Source organism: Apium graveolens, chromosome 1 (assembly GCF_009905375.1).
Source record: "Apium graveolens cultivar Ventura chromosome 1, ASM990537v1, whole genome shotgun sequence".
Lineage (NCBI taxonomy): Eukaryota > Viridiplantae > Streptophyta > Magnoliopsida > Apiales > Apiaceae > Apium > Apium graveolens.
This window is the reverse complement of record NC_133647.1, coordinates 89352615-89368567: the sequence shown is the minus strand read 5'-3', so window position 1 is coordinate 89368567 and position 15953 is coordinate 89352615.

The window sequence follows — 15953 nt, the reverse complement described above, 5'->3', positions numbered from 1 at the left end:
TGTAAATGTTTAGTACTCAATGTAGTGACTCTAAGCTGTGTTTTGAAGTCATCAGTATGTAACATTTCATCAGCTTTTGTCAAGTGCTCAGCCAGATGCTTTGCAGATGGAGCACAGGTGACTGAATTCCATTCCTTAGTCCACTTCTGTCCTGCAGGAGTTTCACTCCAAGGCACTGGTGCTTCTCTTGTAACAAACTTCTTAACAAGTTCAGTTTTAAGAACAGTTTGTTGAGGGGCATGTCCTGAAGGACCTGCTTCATCAGCATCTGCATTTGGAGCAGCATCACCAGTATCTCCAGCATTTGCAGCATCAGAACTTACAAAATCAGTATCTGCTGATAAAACAACAGTGTGAGTAGCAATGGAGGCTTCAGCAGCATCTTCTAATTGCTGATCTGGTTCCAAGTTCTGATCAACAGCCATATCCTGATGCTCACCTATATTCTGATCATCAGCATCTAGATGCAGAGAAGGTGTAATAGATAATTCTGGAGTTTGAGCAGCATCAGTAACAGGTGTTGTTGATGGATTAGTTGCTGTTGGAGCTTCTAAACAAATTACTTCAGGCACAACCAAGGTCTGGATATCTATATCAGCATTTGTGCCTGTATTAACAGGAGATACAGACTTTTGAACAGGAGACACAGATGGTGTGTTGGCCTTTTCAGTAACAACTTCCTGAGTTGGAGTTGATGGAGAAGTAGTGACTGTAGCAGAATCCTTTTCTTGTGAGATCAGAGATTCCTGATCTCCTTCCTTAGCTGCTGCTTCTTCATCATCTGAAACTGGCCTTTTTGCCCTCTGTTTCTTGTATCTCTTTAAAGATACGGATTCCTTGGGAGTTTCAGCAACAGTCATTCTTCTAAGCCTTTTGAGAAGCTTAGATCCCCCAATTCCAGAATCCTTCTGAGAAGTCACTTTCTCAGCTTCTTTAACATCAGGTTCTGAAGTAGGAACCTGTTCCTCACTATCAGATTCATCTCTCAAAGCAATCCTCCTTCTCTTTTGAGGTGTTTGAGGAACAGTCTTTGTCCTCTTTGGCTTGGAAGATGAAGGCTTCACAGGAGGTTCTGAGGATGAAGATTGAACTTTCTGTGAAGTGGTGAGATATGATTTGAGATAATGCCTGAGAGTTGGTTGAGTAGTATGGGTGGTATGTTCTGATGGTTGTTGTTGTGGTTGGGAGGTGGTTGTTGGTTGGACATCAGGATAAACAGATCTATAGGAATCAGGATCAGCATTTACTAAGATCTGTTTTACAGACTGAGGAATCTGTAAAGGTCTAACCACTTATTTCTTAGTGTCAGCATTTACCAGGTCATTAAAGTAACATTTTGCAACTTTAAAAGGTGGAGTTAAGGTACTGGCTAGTCGAGGTTCATCAGTATAAAAAGTATATATAAGTTGACAGAATCTAGAAAAGTAAACAACATTCCTATCCTCTGTCATCCTATCCCCAACAAAACCTATTATAGCAGTTGCAAAATCAAAATGAGTTTGGTTTATAATGGCATACCCGATGTGCTGACTCATTATGGGGATGGCATCAAAATTTGAACACTTGTTCCCAAAAGCTTTAGTGATGCAGTCGAAGAAGAAGCTCCATTCCCTCCTGATATGAGCCTGTTTCAACTGTCCAAGCTTAGCCAAACTCTGCTCATACGCCAAACTGGCCATTAACTCCTGAAGAGCTGATTCCTCTGGAGTTGAAAAAGTACATCCTTCTGGTAGATGTAGAGCCTTGCGTATTGTACCAGGAGTGACTGCATATGGAGAATCACCAACTTCGAAAACAATACTAGCAGTACCATTTTGACCACCATTATCAAAGTTTCCAGTCCTCCAAAATGTTAGAACTTATTGGCTTGAGAAGACTGAAGGTTGGGTCAATGCATACCCGATTTCACTGTGTGCAAGAAGATCTTGCACAAAATGCAACTCAGACGGAGCTTCAGCATTATCAAGAATTGCAGCATAGTTGTTTGGAACAAATTTAGCTCCATCAATGATTAAATCCTTAGGTGCCATGAAATTAATCGAGATTTATAAGTGCCTGTTAGGTGTTTGATAGAATGTCTATATGAAAAACCAACGTTAGAAGAAGAAAGAGAGTAAAATCAAATAGAGAGAAAAAGTATAAAAGGGAATAAAAGATTAAAAAATCCTCTCTCTGTCTTACTTATACTTTTGAAAAAAAATGTAACTGTTGGACACCTGTCAAACATGCAGTAAAAACGAATAGTTAATGGGCACGAGAAAACAGTAATCATTACTTACCCACTTGCAGTTTTTCAAGAAAAAACCGTTCCACTTACCCAGTTATTCTATTAATCAAGGTAAATCAGTTTTAATTCAAAATTGAAACTGTTCCCACTTAATCAATTTCAACACCAATATTCTGAAAAAAATTCGTGTGAAAATGACCAAAATAAATCAGATGAGCAAGTACTGATAAAGTAAAATCAGAACTTAATTTAAAAAAAAATTATAAGGTCAACAGAATATGAATATTTATCAGGATTTATCAATGCATTACAAAATATCTCAGAGACAAGATCTTGAAAAAAACAAATTTCATTAATATATCAAGAGAATATATTCATGAAATTTAAATTACATCAGAACTTTTACAAGATTGCCCTAAGCTGCTAAACCTAACGTCAACAGCCTTTGTCCTAGCTCAAGAAGCAGGGCAAGGCTGATGATGAAGAAAAATAGGAAGAAGAAAACAAATCATTTCTTCTTCCTACTCTCGACAAACAGAATAGTGAGTCGTATGATTCGCTCTTGCTGGCGGAGAGCTTTCAGCCTTTCCTCCTTCAATCGCTCCAGATGGCAATGGTAGTCCATGTAGAAGAACAGTAGGTGGGTAAGTACCTCCTGGGGAATGGAGTCCCATATCTCATCAGGATTGGCAGTTACGTGCCATTCCTGCTGCTAATCGGCATAACTTAGCTCCATGTTAAATGTTTCATAGTTCAAAAACATATTGTAATTGACCATGTTGTTTTTGATAGAAAGATTATGAAGGTGAGTTTGTGATAAAAGATTTGATGGGAAGGCTGATGTGAAGTGGTTGTTTATATAGGCAAGAGAATGCCAGGAGACGTAAAGAAATTTAATGTTGACAGGTAGAATTAATTCTACCTCGTCTCCCCAGACTTGGAAAAAGAAAAATAGTCATTGGAAATGTAAAACATGGTTTAATGCGCACAAGTAGCAAGTAAAAATTGACTGTGCATGTACGAGTACCACTATCCCCAAATATAGTGACTATTAATCTTCCACTTTAACATATTCTGGTTTAAACTGAGACTGTTTTTAAATTATATCCACAAATAAGTCAAGTAAAGAATCAGAATTTAATATCAGAAGTTAGACTTATATCAGAATTAACAGTCATCAGAACATAATTTCTTAACTCGAAAAATGAATGCCTATATTAATAAGTCCTCACACAAATTCTGATTTAGATTCTTCAGAACTTAATCATCAGAACATGCAATCAGAACTTGTCCTCAGAATTTGTGCAATGTGACACAATAACTGTTCGTCTAAAATAACATAAATCACCACAGTAATTTTCATCATTCATATGGAGTGTTTAGTGTGTGCATTAAGCCAAATATCAGACAAAGAGTAAAGTCTGATTCACTTCAGTACATCTTAGAAATAAGGCATAATAAAACTTTACTAAAAACCTGTCATTATTCTGAAACCTACAGTTGAATGAGTTCATGCTGGAGTCCACCTCAACTATTTTGTGCTAATTTTGTGCATCTTTTTAAATTCCATTTTACAGTGGCTTCTCAGTGTAAGTGAGTCACGACTGCTTATCAGAATTTATACTATTATCAGAGTATTTCTCCAGTAATCATAGAGTGTGAAAAGTCACCAAGAAAAATATTTTGCTTTTTTGATGCATATTTACTTTATACCAACAATGCACTTGGGTCGTTCCTTCCACATTTGTACTCTAGATCTCAAAGGAGTACCTGAATTTTAATCCTTGATTCTTTTTTTTTTGATAAGTGAGGTTTATCAGCACTTAGTACATCCAAACAGATTTACTAGCATCAGAACTCAATAGATGAGAAGCAATATTCTAGTTTGTGACTTAGTAATAAGATAGACAAAGTAAACTCAACTAAGCTCAATAACAGAATTTGCTTGTGTCAATGAATTTCCATATAAATAATTACTTCTAACATGGGATCCCTTGTTTATTGAAGACTACTAGGTCAGCATCTAGCACAATTATCCTCATAGGATTGAATAGTTACACAAACAGACATATCATTTTTAGAGTTCAGAAACATATATCAGACAACAGTCAGTACTTAAGCACATTTTTCAATTAAGCACATAATACACAAGGAGAGTAAATTCTGTAAATATTGATCATAAAGTCTGATGCATCAGAACAAAACTAAGCAGATTTAGAGAAAGAACCTGAAACCATTCCAAGTTCATTTACCAATCTTGTAAAAGTAGCTTCACACAATGGTTTTGTGAAGATATCTGCTAGTTGTTGATCTGTTGGAACAAAGTGCAATTCCACTGTACCTTCATCCACATGTTCCCTGATGAAGTGGTACCTGATGCTGATGTGCTTTGTCATAGAGTGTTGAACTGGATTACCTGTCATAGCAATAGCACTTTGATTATCACAATAAATAGGGATTTTGAAATATGTTAACCCATAGTCCAGTAACTGATTCTTCATCCAAAGAATCTGTGCACAACAGCTTCCTGCAGCAATATACTCTGCTTCTGCAGTTGATGTGGAAATTGACTTTTGTTTCTTGCTAAACCAAGAAACTAATCTGCCTCCAAGAAATTGGCAGCTTTCACTTATGCTTTTCCTGTCAATTTTGCAACCTACAAAATCTGCATCTGAGTAACCTATTAGTTTAAAATCTGATTCTCTGGGATACCACTATCCCAAATCAGTTGTTCCTTTAAGATACTTGAAAATTCTTTTCACAGCTGTTAAGTGAGGTTCTCTTGGATCTGCTTGAAATCTTGCACAAAGACAGGTAGCATACATGATATCAGGTCTACTAGCAGTTAGATAGAGTAGAGAGCCAATCATACCTCTGTAATCAGTAATATCTACTGATTTACCAGTATCCTTATCCAGTTTTATTGCATTGGCCATGGGAGTGGATGCACTTGAACAATCTTGCATTCCAAATTTCTTCAGCAAGTTTCTGGTGTACTTAGTTTGACAAATAAAAGTGTCTTCTTCATTCTGCTTGACTTGAAGGCCCAGAAAGTAGCTAGTTCCCCCATCATACTCATCTGATACCTTGACTGCATCAGTTTGGCAAACTTCTTGCAAAGTCTGTCATTTGTAGATCCAAAAATGATATCATCAACATAGATCTGGACCAGAAGTAAGTCCTTTCCATGGTTGAGGTAGAACAGTGTTTTGTCTATTGTTCCTCTGTTAAATCCACTTTCCAGAAGAAATTGAGCTAAAGTCTCATACCATGCTCTAGGAGCTTGCTTAAGTCCATAAAGTGCTTTATCTAGTCTGTAGACATAATTTAGATATTTGGAATCTACAAAGCCTGGAGGTTGTTCAACACATACTTCCTCTTCCAATTCTCCATTGAGAAAAGCACTTTTCACATCCATTTGAAAGACAGTAAACTTTTTGTGAGCAGCATAAGCCAAAAATATCCTTATGGCTTCTAACCTAGCAACTGGTGCAAATGTTTCATCATAATTAATTCTCTCCTGTTGAGAATATCCTTTTGCAACCAGCCTTGCTTTATTTCTTGTAATTATGCCATCACTGTCAGTTTTGTTTCTGAATACCCACTTTGTACCAACAACAGATCTATTCTTTGGTCTTGGCACTAGGGTCCAGACTTTGTTTCTTTCAAATTCATTTAACTCTTCCACTACTAGAATTCTGTCAATAGACATCGGTCCTTAGACATCGGTTGCTGAGACGACCGATGTTAAAGTTATATTTAGACATCGGTTATTTTAAAACCGATGTTACTGCTTATTTTAGACATCGGTCCACAAAATAACAGTTGTCTATAGTTATTTTTTAAAAATGAAAAATGTTAGTTAGACATCGGTTTTTTATGTAACCGATGTCTTTGTTTTATAGACATCAGTTTGAGTTTACGACCGTTGTCAATGGTTAACTAAAAAAAATTAAAAAAAATGCAAAAAGTTTCCCCCCTTTTATTTCCCAATTATTCCCCCCCTTAACCAAAAAATGAACCCGTCTCTCTAGTATCTCTCTCCTCTCAGCTCTCTTCCTCCCCCTATCTCTCTTTCATTCTCTTTCATCCCTCTCTCTCTCTATCTTTCTCGCTCTCTCTCTCTTTCTCGTTCTTTCTTATCTCTCTATCTCTAACCATATTTTCATAATTAAAACCCTAATTTATATGACCATCTCACATTGCAAGTAATTAGGGTTCGAATTAAACACCAAATTATAGATCTTCAATTAATCAAACTCCTGCTATAAGAAACCTTAATTTCTCGACCCGGCTTGGATTAGTTTGTATAATTGGGTTTTTTTTCTTTATCAAGATTGGGTTTTCTGTGTTCATACTTTTTATTGGTGTTTTTAACAGGTTATGAAACATCAGTACCCATCTCAAATTGGAGCTTTCAAAGCTTGTGGATGACATTTACGAGAAAGTGAAGGAGAAAGAGAGTGGTGTTAGTGTTGCTTCGGTGAGGAGTTCTGTGCTTCTTTTGTTGAATTTGATTTGTTTAATTTGTGTATGAGATAGTAGTTTCACTATAATTGTGAGTTTCATCGTTTTCTGTTTATGGTATAAAATCCGATTGTTTCAATGGCTTTGGTAACTATGGTTATTTTGAGTTTATTTGTAGACGCTGTTCACTTTTGGTACTAAACTGTATAAGGTTTTTTTTACTACAAGTCAGGCACAAGAAGTTGCTCATGTGACTGGGATAGACTAAATTTACAGGCAGTGTACAGTTACAACAACTCTCTATATATGCTGACCTCTTTTTCTTAATTGTGTTCATATAAAACTACATAAGTATCAGTTTAAAGGAATTTGTTATGGTACAATGTTTCAAGATATATATATATATAGTGGCTATGAGTAAGTTGTTTTTTCTGCAAATTGTTCTTTCAAGATGATTTTACAGTATCAACTGTTATTATGCACTGTTATTATGCTTGCTGGAGAAGTGAGGCATCCTGGTTCATGTGTTTACTGATCTTTCCTGTTGTTTGGAAAATCAGGGTGGCACGACTTAGATGAGATTTCAACCCCTAAACCCTGATGGAGGTTATAGTTTGATTGAAGGGGAGGATGGAGAGGACTCAGATTATTCTGTTTCTCTATCGAAATATGGATTAGAGGAACTAATTTTTACCTTCAAATTTATATTACAGCCAAAGGTCAAACTATTATGTTATGTCCTGTCATTGCCTATCCCTTCGGAAGCTGCAATTTCTGTTCAAGAAGAAGCTCATAAAGTTGCTACTTGTGATGGGAGGGTTTGTTAGTGTTTTGAGTTTCAGGGAAATGTGTACTGTTTTGAAGGAACAGAAGCGGTGGAGACAAGTGAGGGACTTTTTCGGGTGGATGAAATTGCAGGTTGTTTTCGTTTTCTTGTACTTGTTAGGTTTATATGACTCTAATTGTTTAAGTGATGATGATCTTTGAAATTTTGCTCGTAGTAATTTATTATGACTGCTGCATGAGGATGGCAATTTCAATATCTAGTTTTTTAGCGATGTGTAGTTTTTTATTTTAGTGCTTGTTTTATTTATCTTTTCTGTTTTCAACTATATATAATATAGATGGCAGTACAACTAAATTAAAGTTTATTCAAAGATGCTCGGGGTTGCAACAGAAGTTTGAGTAATAAGGCATGAATTCAGTCAAGAGTTACAGAGTAATGAGCTTTGTTGATATAATATTATAGTTTTTCAGTTGCTTGTGATATGTAGAATCTTTCCTAATATCGTTTGTTGCTACCTAATTTGAATGTCTCGAGGATTTTCTGGTCTTACCTTGAACTTTTTCCACTACTTTATATGATTTGGTTTATTTGTTTTCTTTTAATTTTAACTTAGATGAAATATACTTTGGAGTTCGATTTGGATGATTTCATTCTGATTCCATGTGATGCCACTAATACAGTGGTGTATAAGAACAATGGTTATTTGATGATTTCATAGAATGGAGGTCTTAACCAAATGCGTGCAACGGTGAGTAGACCAAGCTAAACTCTGGTATAATTTTAATTTTTCGTTTATATCTGAATTTCTTACATGCTAAGTACATGTTTCTGTTGAAATGAAAACGGATAAATGAATACCAATATCACAGAACTGTACTTTACCAACATCCTCAATATTTGGAATAGTGGCAGAAACAGAAAGAAAACGGACATGCGCTAACACACTAGATTTCATTTCAGGATTACAAGAAATCATTTTCAATCTGCTGACAATTGCCTCTAAAGCTGCTCCACGAGGATCATTCAGTAGATGAACTTCATCAATGAGTACCAGTGCTATATCACTGAAGAAACTGAGACCACCATCTTTTATGCGATACCGAGTTACTGCATCAAACTTCTGAAAAACGAGATACCGCGATTTAGTCGATGTCCAATATTCAAATTATTAGTTAGAAACTGGGAATATTTTTGCATAAATTTATCTACATTAACCTCAGGAGTGGTCAGAATTATGTCAGCTTCTTGTATAGTCTTGATGTTGATTTCAACAGAAACATGTACTTTGCTGCTGAACACAGGTCTGCTGCAGGGTAGCTGGGTCTCTGGACGATCTTCTATAGAAGATATTGAACACATATCGAAGATGATCTTGAATTATAGAATAGTTTGTTTAGAATTATAGACATATTTGAGATTAGTTATACACATTGAGAATTTGTTGATCTTGAATTCAATTGAGTAATAATATATATGTATTAATTGAGTTTTGAGAATTAAATTTTTTCAGTATTGTGGTTAATGCATTGTCTAATATTCGATGTTAATATAGGGATATTAGCACATATAAACAAGGTAATAACATCGATTCAAAAATAAACACCCGATGTCTATTTATGATATTAACATAAGTTATTTAAAAAACAATCAATGTCTATTGTTCAAATTGACATCGGTTATTTATAAAAAAATTGATGTCTATTGTTCAAATTAACATCGGTTCTTTAAAAATAATCGATGTCTAATAGGTTAAAGACATCGGTTTTTTATTTTTAATCGATGTTAATTTATAAATATTGCTTGTGTGTTATAGTTTTAAATAGGCCTAATCGTCCTAATATTACATTTCTGAACTTGACATTACACAATTATATAACAAGAATGTGAATTAGACATCAGAAATTTTCCAGAAATGATGTGTAATATTACATAGACATCGGTTTTTAACCGATGTCTATGAGAAAATATATTTAACATCAGTCGCGAAGACATCATACATTTTTTACATAGACATCGCTTTTTAACCGATGTCTAAGGTCTTTTTTCTAGTAGTGTTCCTGCATTGCTTGCACCCAATCAGCATCTTGAAGAGCTTCTTCCACTTTCTTTGGCTCAGTCTGAGAAAGAAAAGAATTGTAAAGACATTCATTTGAAGTACCTGTTCTAGTTCTGACAGCTGCATCAGGATTTCCAATTATCAAATCAGGTGTATGTGATTTAGTCCACTTCCTTGCAGATGGAATGTTTTCTCTAGAACTGGATGCTCCCCCATGATCCATGCTGTCTTCATTTTCATTTTCTGATGCTCCCCCTGAAACTATGCTCTCTGAGTTGGATTCTTCAGAATTTAGATTTTCAGAACTATCAGAACTTGGCTTATCAAAACTTGACGAATCAGAACTTGAAGAGCCAGATGTATGTTCTGATGCTTCTTGAGATGTGGTAAGATCTTGAGTACGCTCCCCCTGCATAGATGCATCTTCCTTTGGCGTAGTTACCACAGTTTCAACAACATAAGTGTTTAATCCATCAGAGTTTACAGTATCAGGACTTAGATTGTCAGGATTTTTTAGTATCATAATTTGAGTCTTCATTTGCAAATCTCAGCTGATCATGATCAATAAAATCTTCAAGTCCAGTAATCTTCTTGTCATCAAAAGAGATATTGATAGATTCCATGACCACTCTTGTTCTCAGATTATAGACTCTAAAGGCTTTTGTGGAAAGTGGATATCCAACAAAGATTCCTTCATCAGCTTTTAGATCAAATTTGGATAGCTGTTCAGGATGAGTCTTGAGAACAAAACACTTGCATCCAAATACATGAAAATACTTCAGATTTGGCTTCTTTTTCTTCACCATATCATATGGTGTCTTTCCTTGCTTGTTAATGAGTGTTGCATTTTGAGTAAAACAAGCAGTCTGCACAGCTTCAGCCCAGAATTAGGTTGGAAGCTTTGCTTCTTCAAGCATTGTACGTGCAGCTTCAATGAGAGTTCTATTCTTTCTTTCAACAAATCCATTTTGCTGTGGAGTTCCAAGAGCAGAGAATTCCTGCTTAACTCCATGGTTTTTGCAGAACTCTTCCATTATCAAATTCTTGAACTCAGTGCCATTATCACTCCTTATGGTTTTCACAGAGTCTTTGACCAATTTATCCAGTTGTTTGACATGATCAATCAAGATAGATGCAGTTTCACATTTTGTGTGCAAGAAATACACCCATGTGTATCTAGTGAACTCATCTACTATGACCAAGGCATATTTCTTCTTTGCAATAGACATGACATTCACTGGACCAAATAGATCAACATGTAGTCGATGATAAGGCTCAAGAATTGATGATTCAGTCTTGCTCTTAAATGAAGATTTTCTTCATTTGGCCTTCTGACAAGAATCACAAAGGCCATCAGGAACAAATACTTACTTTGGCAGTCCTCTCACAAGATCTTTCTTGACTAATTCATTTATATTGTTGAAATTTAAATGAGAGAGTTTCTTGTGCCAATTCCAGCTTTCTTGAATTGATGCCCTACTCATCAGACAGATCGCAGAACCATCAGTACTTGTTGAAAGCTTGGCTTCATAAATGTTACCACGCCTGTATCCTTTCAGAACAACTTTTCCTTTAGATTTACTCACAACTTCACAGTGTTCTTCAAAGAAATCAACATGATAACCTCTGTCACAGATTTGACTTATACTCAGCAGATTGTGTTTAAGTCCTGAGACTAGAGCTACTTCTTTAATGATGACATTCCCAAGATTGATATTACCATATCCCAATGTTTTTCCAATGTTGCCATCTCCATAAGAAACACTTGGGCCAGCTTTCTCCACAAAGTCTGATAGTAGGGCTTTATTTCCAGTCATATGTCCTGAACATCCACTGTCCAGAACTAGGATATTTTTCCTGTTGCCCTGCAATTACAAAGACCACTAATGATTAGTTTTAAGGACCCAGACTTACTTGGATCCTTTGGCCTTATCAAGTTTGTTAATATTTGCAGCGGATTTAGCATCGGCGTTTATGTTAACATTTTTCTTATCAGAATTTACACTATCAGACTTTGAATCAGAATTTACACTAGAATGAACAATAGAAATTTTCTTTAAAGAAGGTTTTATTTGATAATAATCATAGTACAAACTAAGATATTCCTTACAAGTATAAATGGAATGCCATAAACTACCATAATGAAAACAAGGATTTTGTGGCTTATATCTAACAGACTGACTCTTAACTCCTGACTTTGAAGGTAAGGAGTTTATGTTCTTATTCTTCCTGCAAAAAGAAGCCAGATGGTTAGAACTTCCATAATTATGACACGTTTTCCTAGGAGTTCAGGAACAGGCTTATAATCATTGCTTTTATTCACACCTTCCTTTCCATTCCTATTTTTCCTAGGTGATTTTACCTTGTTTGCATTCTTAACATCTTTCAGCTTATGCTTAAGCTGCTTCTTAGTCATTAAGCCTATGTTAACTTCAGCTGTCTTTTCCTGTTCTAGTTTGTCAGAAGTTAATCCCTCTTTAACTTCTGATTTCTCATTATCAGACTTTACAGTTACAAACTTAACAGGTTTTAACTTTGGCTTTTGCTTAACAACAGGCTTAATTTCTTCAGTTCCTTTATCATTCTTATCCTCTCCATAACCTAAGCCCTCTTTCCAATTTTCACTACTTAGCAAATTTTGAGTTGATCTGCCAGAGTTAGTCCAAGTCCTGATAATCTCTCTTTCCTTTTCTAACTCAGTTTTTAGAGATTCATTCATTTTTAGCACTTCATCCCTAACATAAAAAGCATCATCTCTATCCTTCTGAGTTTGATGGAACATAACTAACTCTTTTTCTAAGAAATCATTTCTTTTCTTAAAAGCAAGATTTTCAGAAGTTAATCTTTCACATGTTAAAGTTTGATCTCTATAACTAACAAACACGGTTTTAAGATATCTTCTCAACTCATTAATATCATCAGTATGAAAAGCATAAGTAGTCTGAGGTACCTTTGTTTCAGCAGCTTCAAAACTGCTCTCAGCACATGCTTTATCAGCATTTGCCATCAAAGCATAGTTCTCTTCACTTTCAGAGTCTGAGGTGTCTGTCCAGCTTTTCTTCTTTGTGACAAGAGTCTTACCTTTGTTACCCTTCACTTTCTTGCAATCAGGAGATATGTGGCCTTTCTCACCACAGTTATAGCATTTGACATTGGTATAATCTCCTCTATCAGACTTTCCTTCTCTGCCCTCAGATCTTCTAAAATTCTTCTTATCAGAACTTGTGCCTTTCCTGGAAAACTTCTTTCCCTTCCTGAACTTCCTGTATGCAATCTTTGTGATCCCTTTCACCATAAGAGCACACAGCTTCATCATCTCCTCATCAGCGTCATTCTCAGGCAAGCTTTCAGAATCTGAGTCATCATCACTTTCAGAACTTGATGACTCAGTATCAGACTTTGTGAAAAGAGCTTTACCCTTGTCTTTCCTTGAGGTAGCTGCCTTGGGGGATTCTTCTTCAATTTTAAGAGCAACTATCCTTAACTTTCCTCCTTTCCCCTTGCTTCTTTGTTCCATCTCAAGTTCATGAGTCTTGAGCATTCCATAAATTTCATCAAGAGTTATTTCATCAAGACTGTAGTTGTCTCTTATTGTTGTTGCCTTCAAATCCCAACATAGCTAACAGGAATTTAAGGTTTGAATCTTCAAGATCATACTCCTTATTAACCAGTGACAGATCATTCAAGAGTTTGACAAATCTATCATATAAATCAGTCAATGACTCATTAGCCTTTGAGTCAAAGTGTTCATACTCTTGAGTGAGTATTGTCTTCCTGTTCTTCTTAATTGTATCAGTTCCCTGACACCTTATTTCCAGAGCATCCCATATCTCCTTTGCAGTCTTGCAGTTAATTACCCTGTTTGACATTATATTATCAATGGCACTATGCAATAAGTGTCGTACCTTAGCATCCTTAGCAATTGATGCGATATCTTCAGCAGTATAATCACTCTTCTCCTTTGGTACAGTCTTTGCTGCTTCACCTGCAACTGCGAGCTCGGTTGGTTTGTGAGGTCCTTCCTTGATTCTATCAAGATATTCTGGATCTGTAGCTTCCAGAAACATGGTCATCCTCACCTTCCATATGGCATATTCATATGGTCTCAGTATGGGAACTCTGATGGTCTCATACCGACTTTGAATTTGTGTCTTTGGAGGTTCTTCAGTTTTGGTAGGCTTAGTTGGAGTTTCTGTGTCAGGCATGATTGTGTTTGGATCTTAAACTGTATGTGCGTTAACAGATAGGCTCTGATACCACTTGTTAGGTCACACACACTGTAGAGGAGGTGAATATAGTGTAAAGTACAATCAAATCGAACTTTAATATCTCAAGTAACAGAAAACAAACTTTATTAAAACAATAAACTTTGTTACAGTATGGAACTGTTACCTCTCAGTGATGAACAAATATCACGAGAGCTGCTAGGGTTATATTGAATAATCTTCTCGAATATGATAACACTTATAGTATAAACCCTATGTTTGTGTTTATATACTACACAGTTACAAGATAATCGCTAATTGATATGGAATATAATTCTGCTTCCTAAAATATATCAATCAGATATCTTTTCTTCCAAGTATTCTGTTCTTCATAGAACTCCTTCTTCATGCATATCTCTTCTTATGTTTATCTCGGTCTTCTTTCCTTTAATCAGCTGCTGTCCTTATCTGAACGTCCTTCAGCACTTAAGTTCTGATATCCATCTTCTGATAATTATCTCATGATAATATAAGTACTGATATCCTTAAGTCCTGAATTCCGGTAAGTACTGATTTATCCTGTTTAAGTAAGATGTGAAAAACTAAACATAAATTATATTAGCCATGACATTATCAAATATATCTAACAAGATATATTTTGGAGCGAAGAGTTTAAATATTTCTGATATATTCTTTATTCGAGCTTGTTACCCATATTCCTGTTGCAACACAGATCTAAGAAATATCATATCTTGCTGTTTCTTCTTTGATCATATTGCCTTAGAGATATATTTCATAAAGATATAGTTTTGATAATTTGTAAGAATGGAATATCTCTTTTATCTATTTAAAAGACATGATTTTACTAGTTTGACTTTTTGACTTTGATTTGGATAAATTAAATTCATGTCCTAATGGATAGGATCTACGTGTTCTTAATTTTATGTTTAATCGTACAAATACCAAAATAAATAATATATCGAAGATATCCTTTCAATTTCATTTTAAATTTTTTTATTCAACTTTAACTACCAACTTTTTAAAAAATAATAATAAAACAATTAACAAAACTATGTTTTAAAGCAGGGTTATAATATGATGTCACTACAACATTTTTGCAATCATACAACTGTTTTTTTTTGTTGTCTGAAAGGTAGTTTTTCCGTTGTCTATCCAACACTCGTGTGATCGAAGGTTGGACAACGGTTGTTAATACAGTTGTAATAAGGGAGATTCAACAACAATGTTTAACTCTGGTTATAATCTGGATGACACAACGGTTGTTTTTGAAAAACTATTGTTGGAACATTTTTAACATGACCGTTTTCTTAGTAATAAACAACGGTTTATTTACGTCAAGAGAAAGTTCTAAATTTTCTTTCCAATTTTAAATATCTTTTCCAAACAAAAGTTATTTTATCCATCTATTATTTATATAACAGAACAACAACAGTTATTTTCAGAGGTAGTAATATAAGTATCTTTTAGACAACAGTTTTAGGGTGGTGTTATAATGCAAAAGAGATAACGGATTACTTTTCGGGAACCATTGAAGAAACATTTGTAACACAACAGTTTACTAAGTAATAGACAACAGGGAGTCAATGGCAAGAAAAAGTTCAAAACCAATTCCTTATTATTCAAGCAATGGTTTGTTTAAAGCAACAGTTGTGTAAAACCTTTTAAACCAATTCTTTTTATATTGTGTTCTAAGTCATGTCTTCATAGTTCAAACAACAGTTAATAACTAACTGGTGTTATTGAATTGTTGTTTAGACAACGACTTATATTTTGACAAAATTATGTACTTGAGGTAACCGTTATCCAAAAATGATACAATGCTTACTTTTGTTTTAAAAACCATTATCTTATTAGGTATATGCATTTTGCATATCAATTTCATATTTAATTAAAACCAGCTGCATAAAAAACCATAAAAAATAGGCCCCTGCCAAAATAAAAATACCATAATCCATACCATAATCTAAAACAAAATCATACCATAATCTAGGGCCCCGCCAAAACAAAACCAATTCACTACCATACCATAATCCATGCCATACCATAATCCATCCGTTCAAAAATCCAAAACAACCAGATCTACCTACCAAACTACCAGCAATCCACCGAACACAAAATACATTATCGCAAGTCTACTTATCACCAACTACATACATAAAACATCCACTTTACGATAAGTTCAAACGAGTC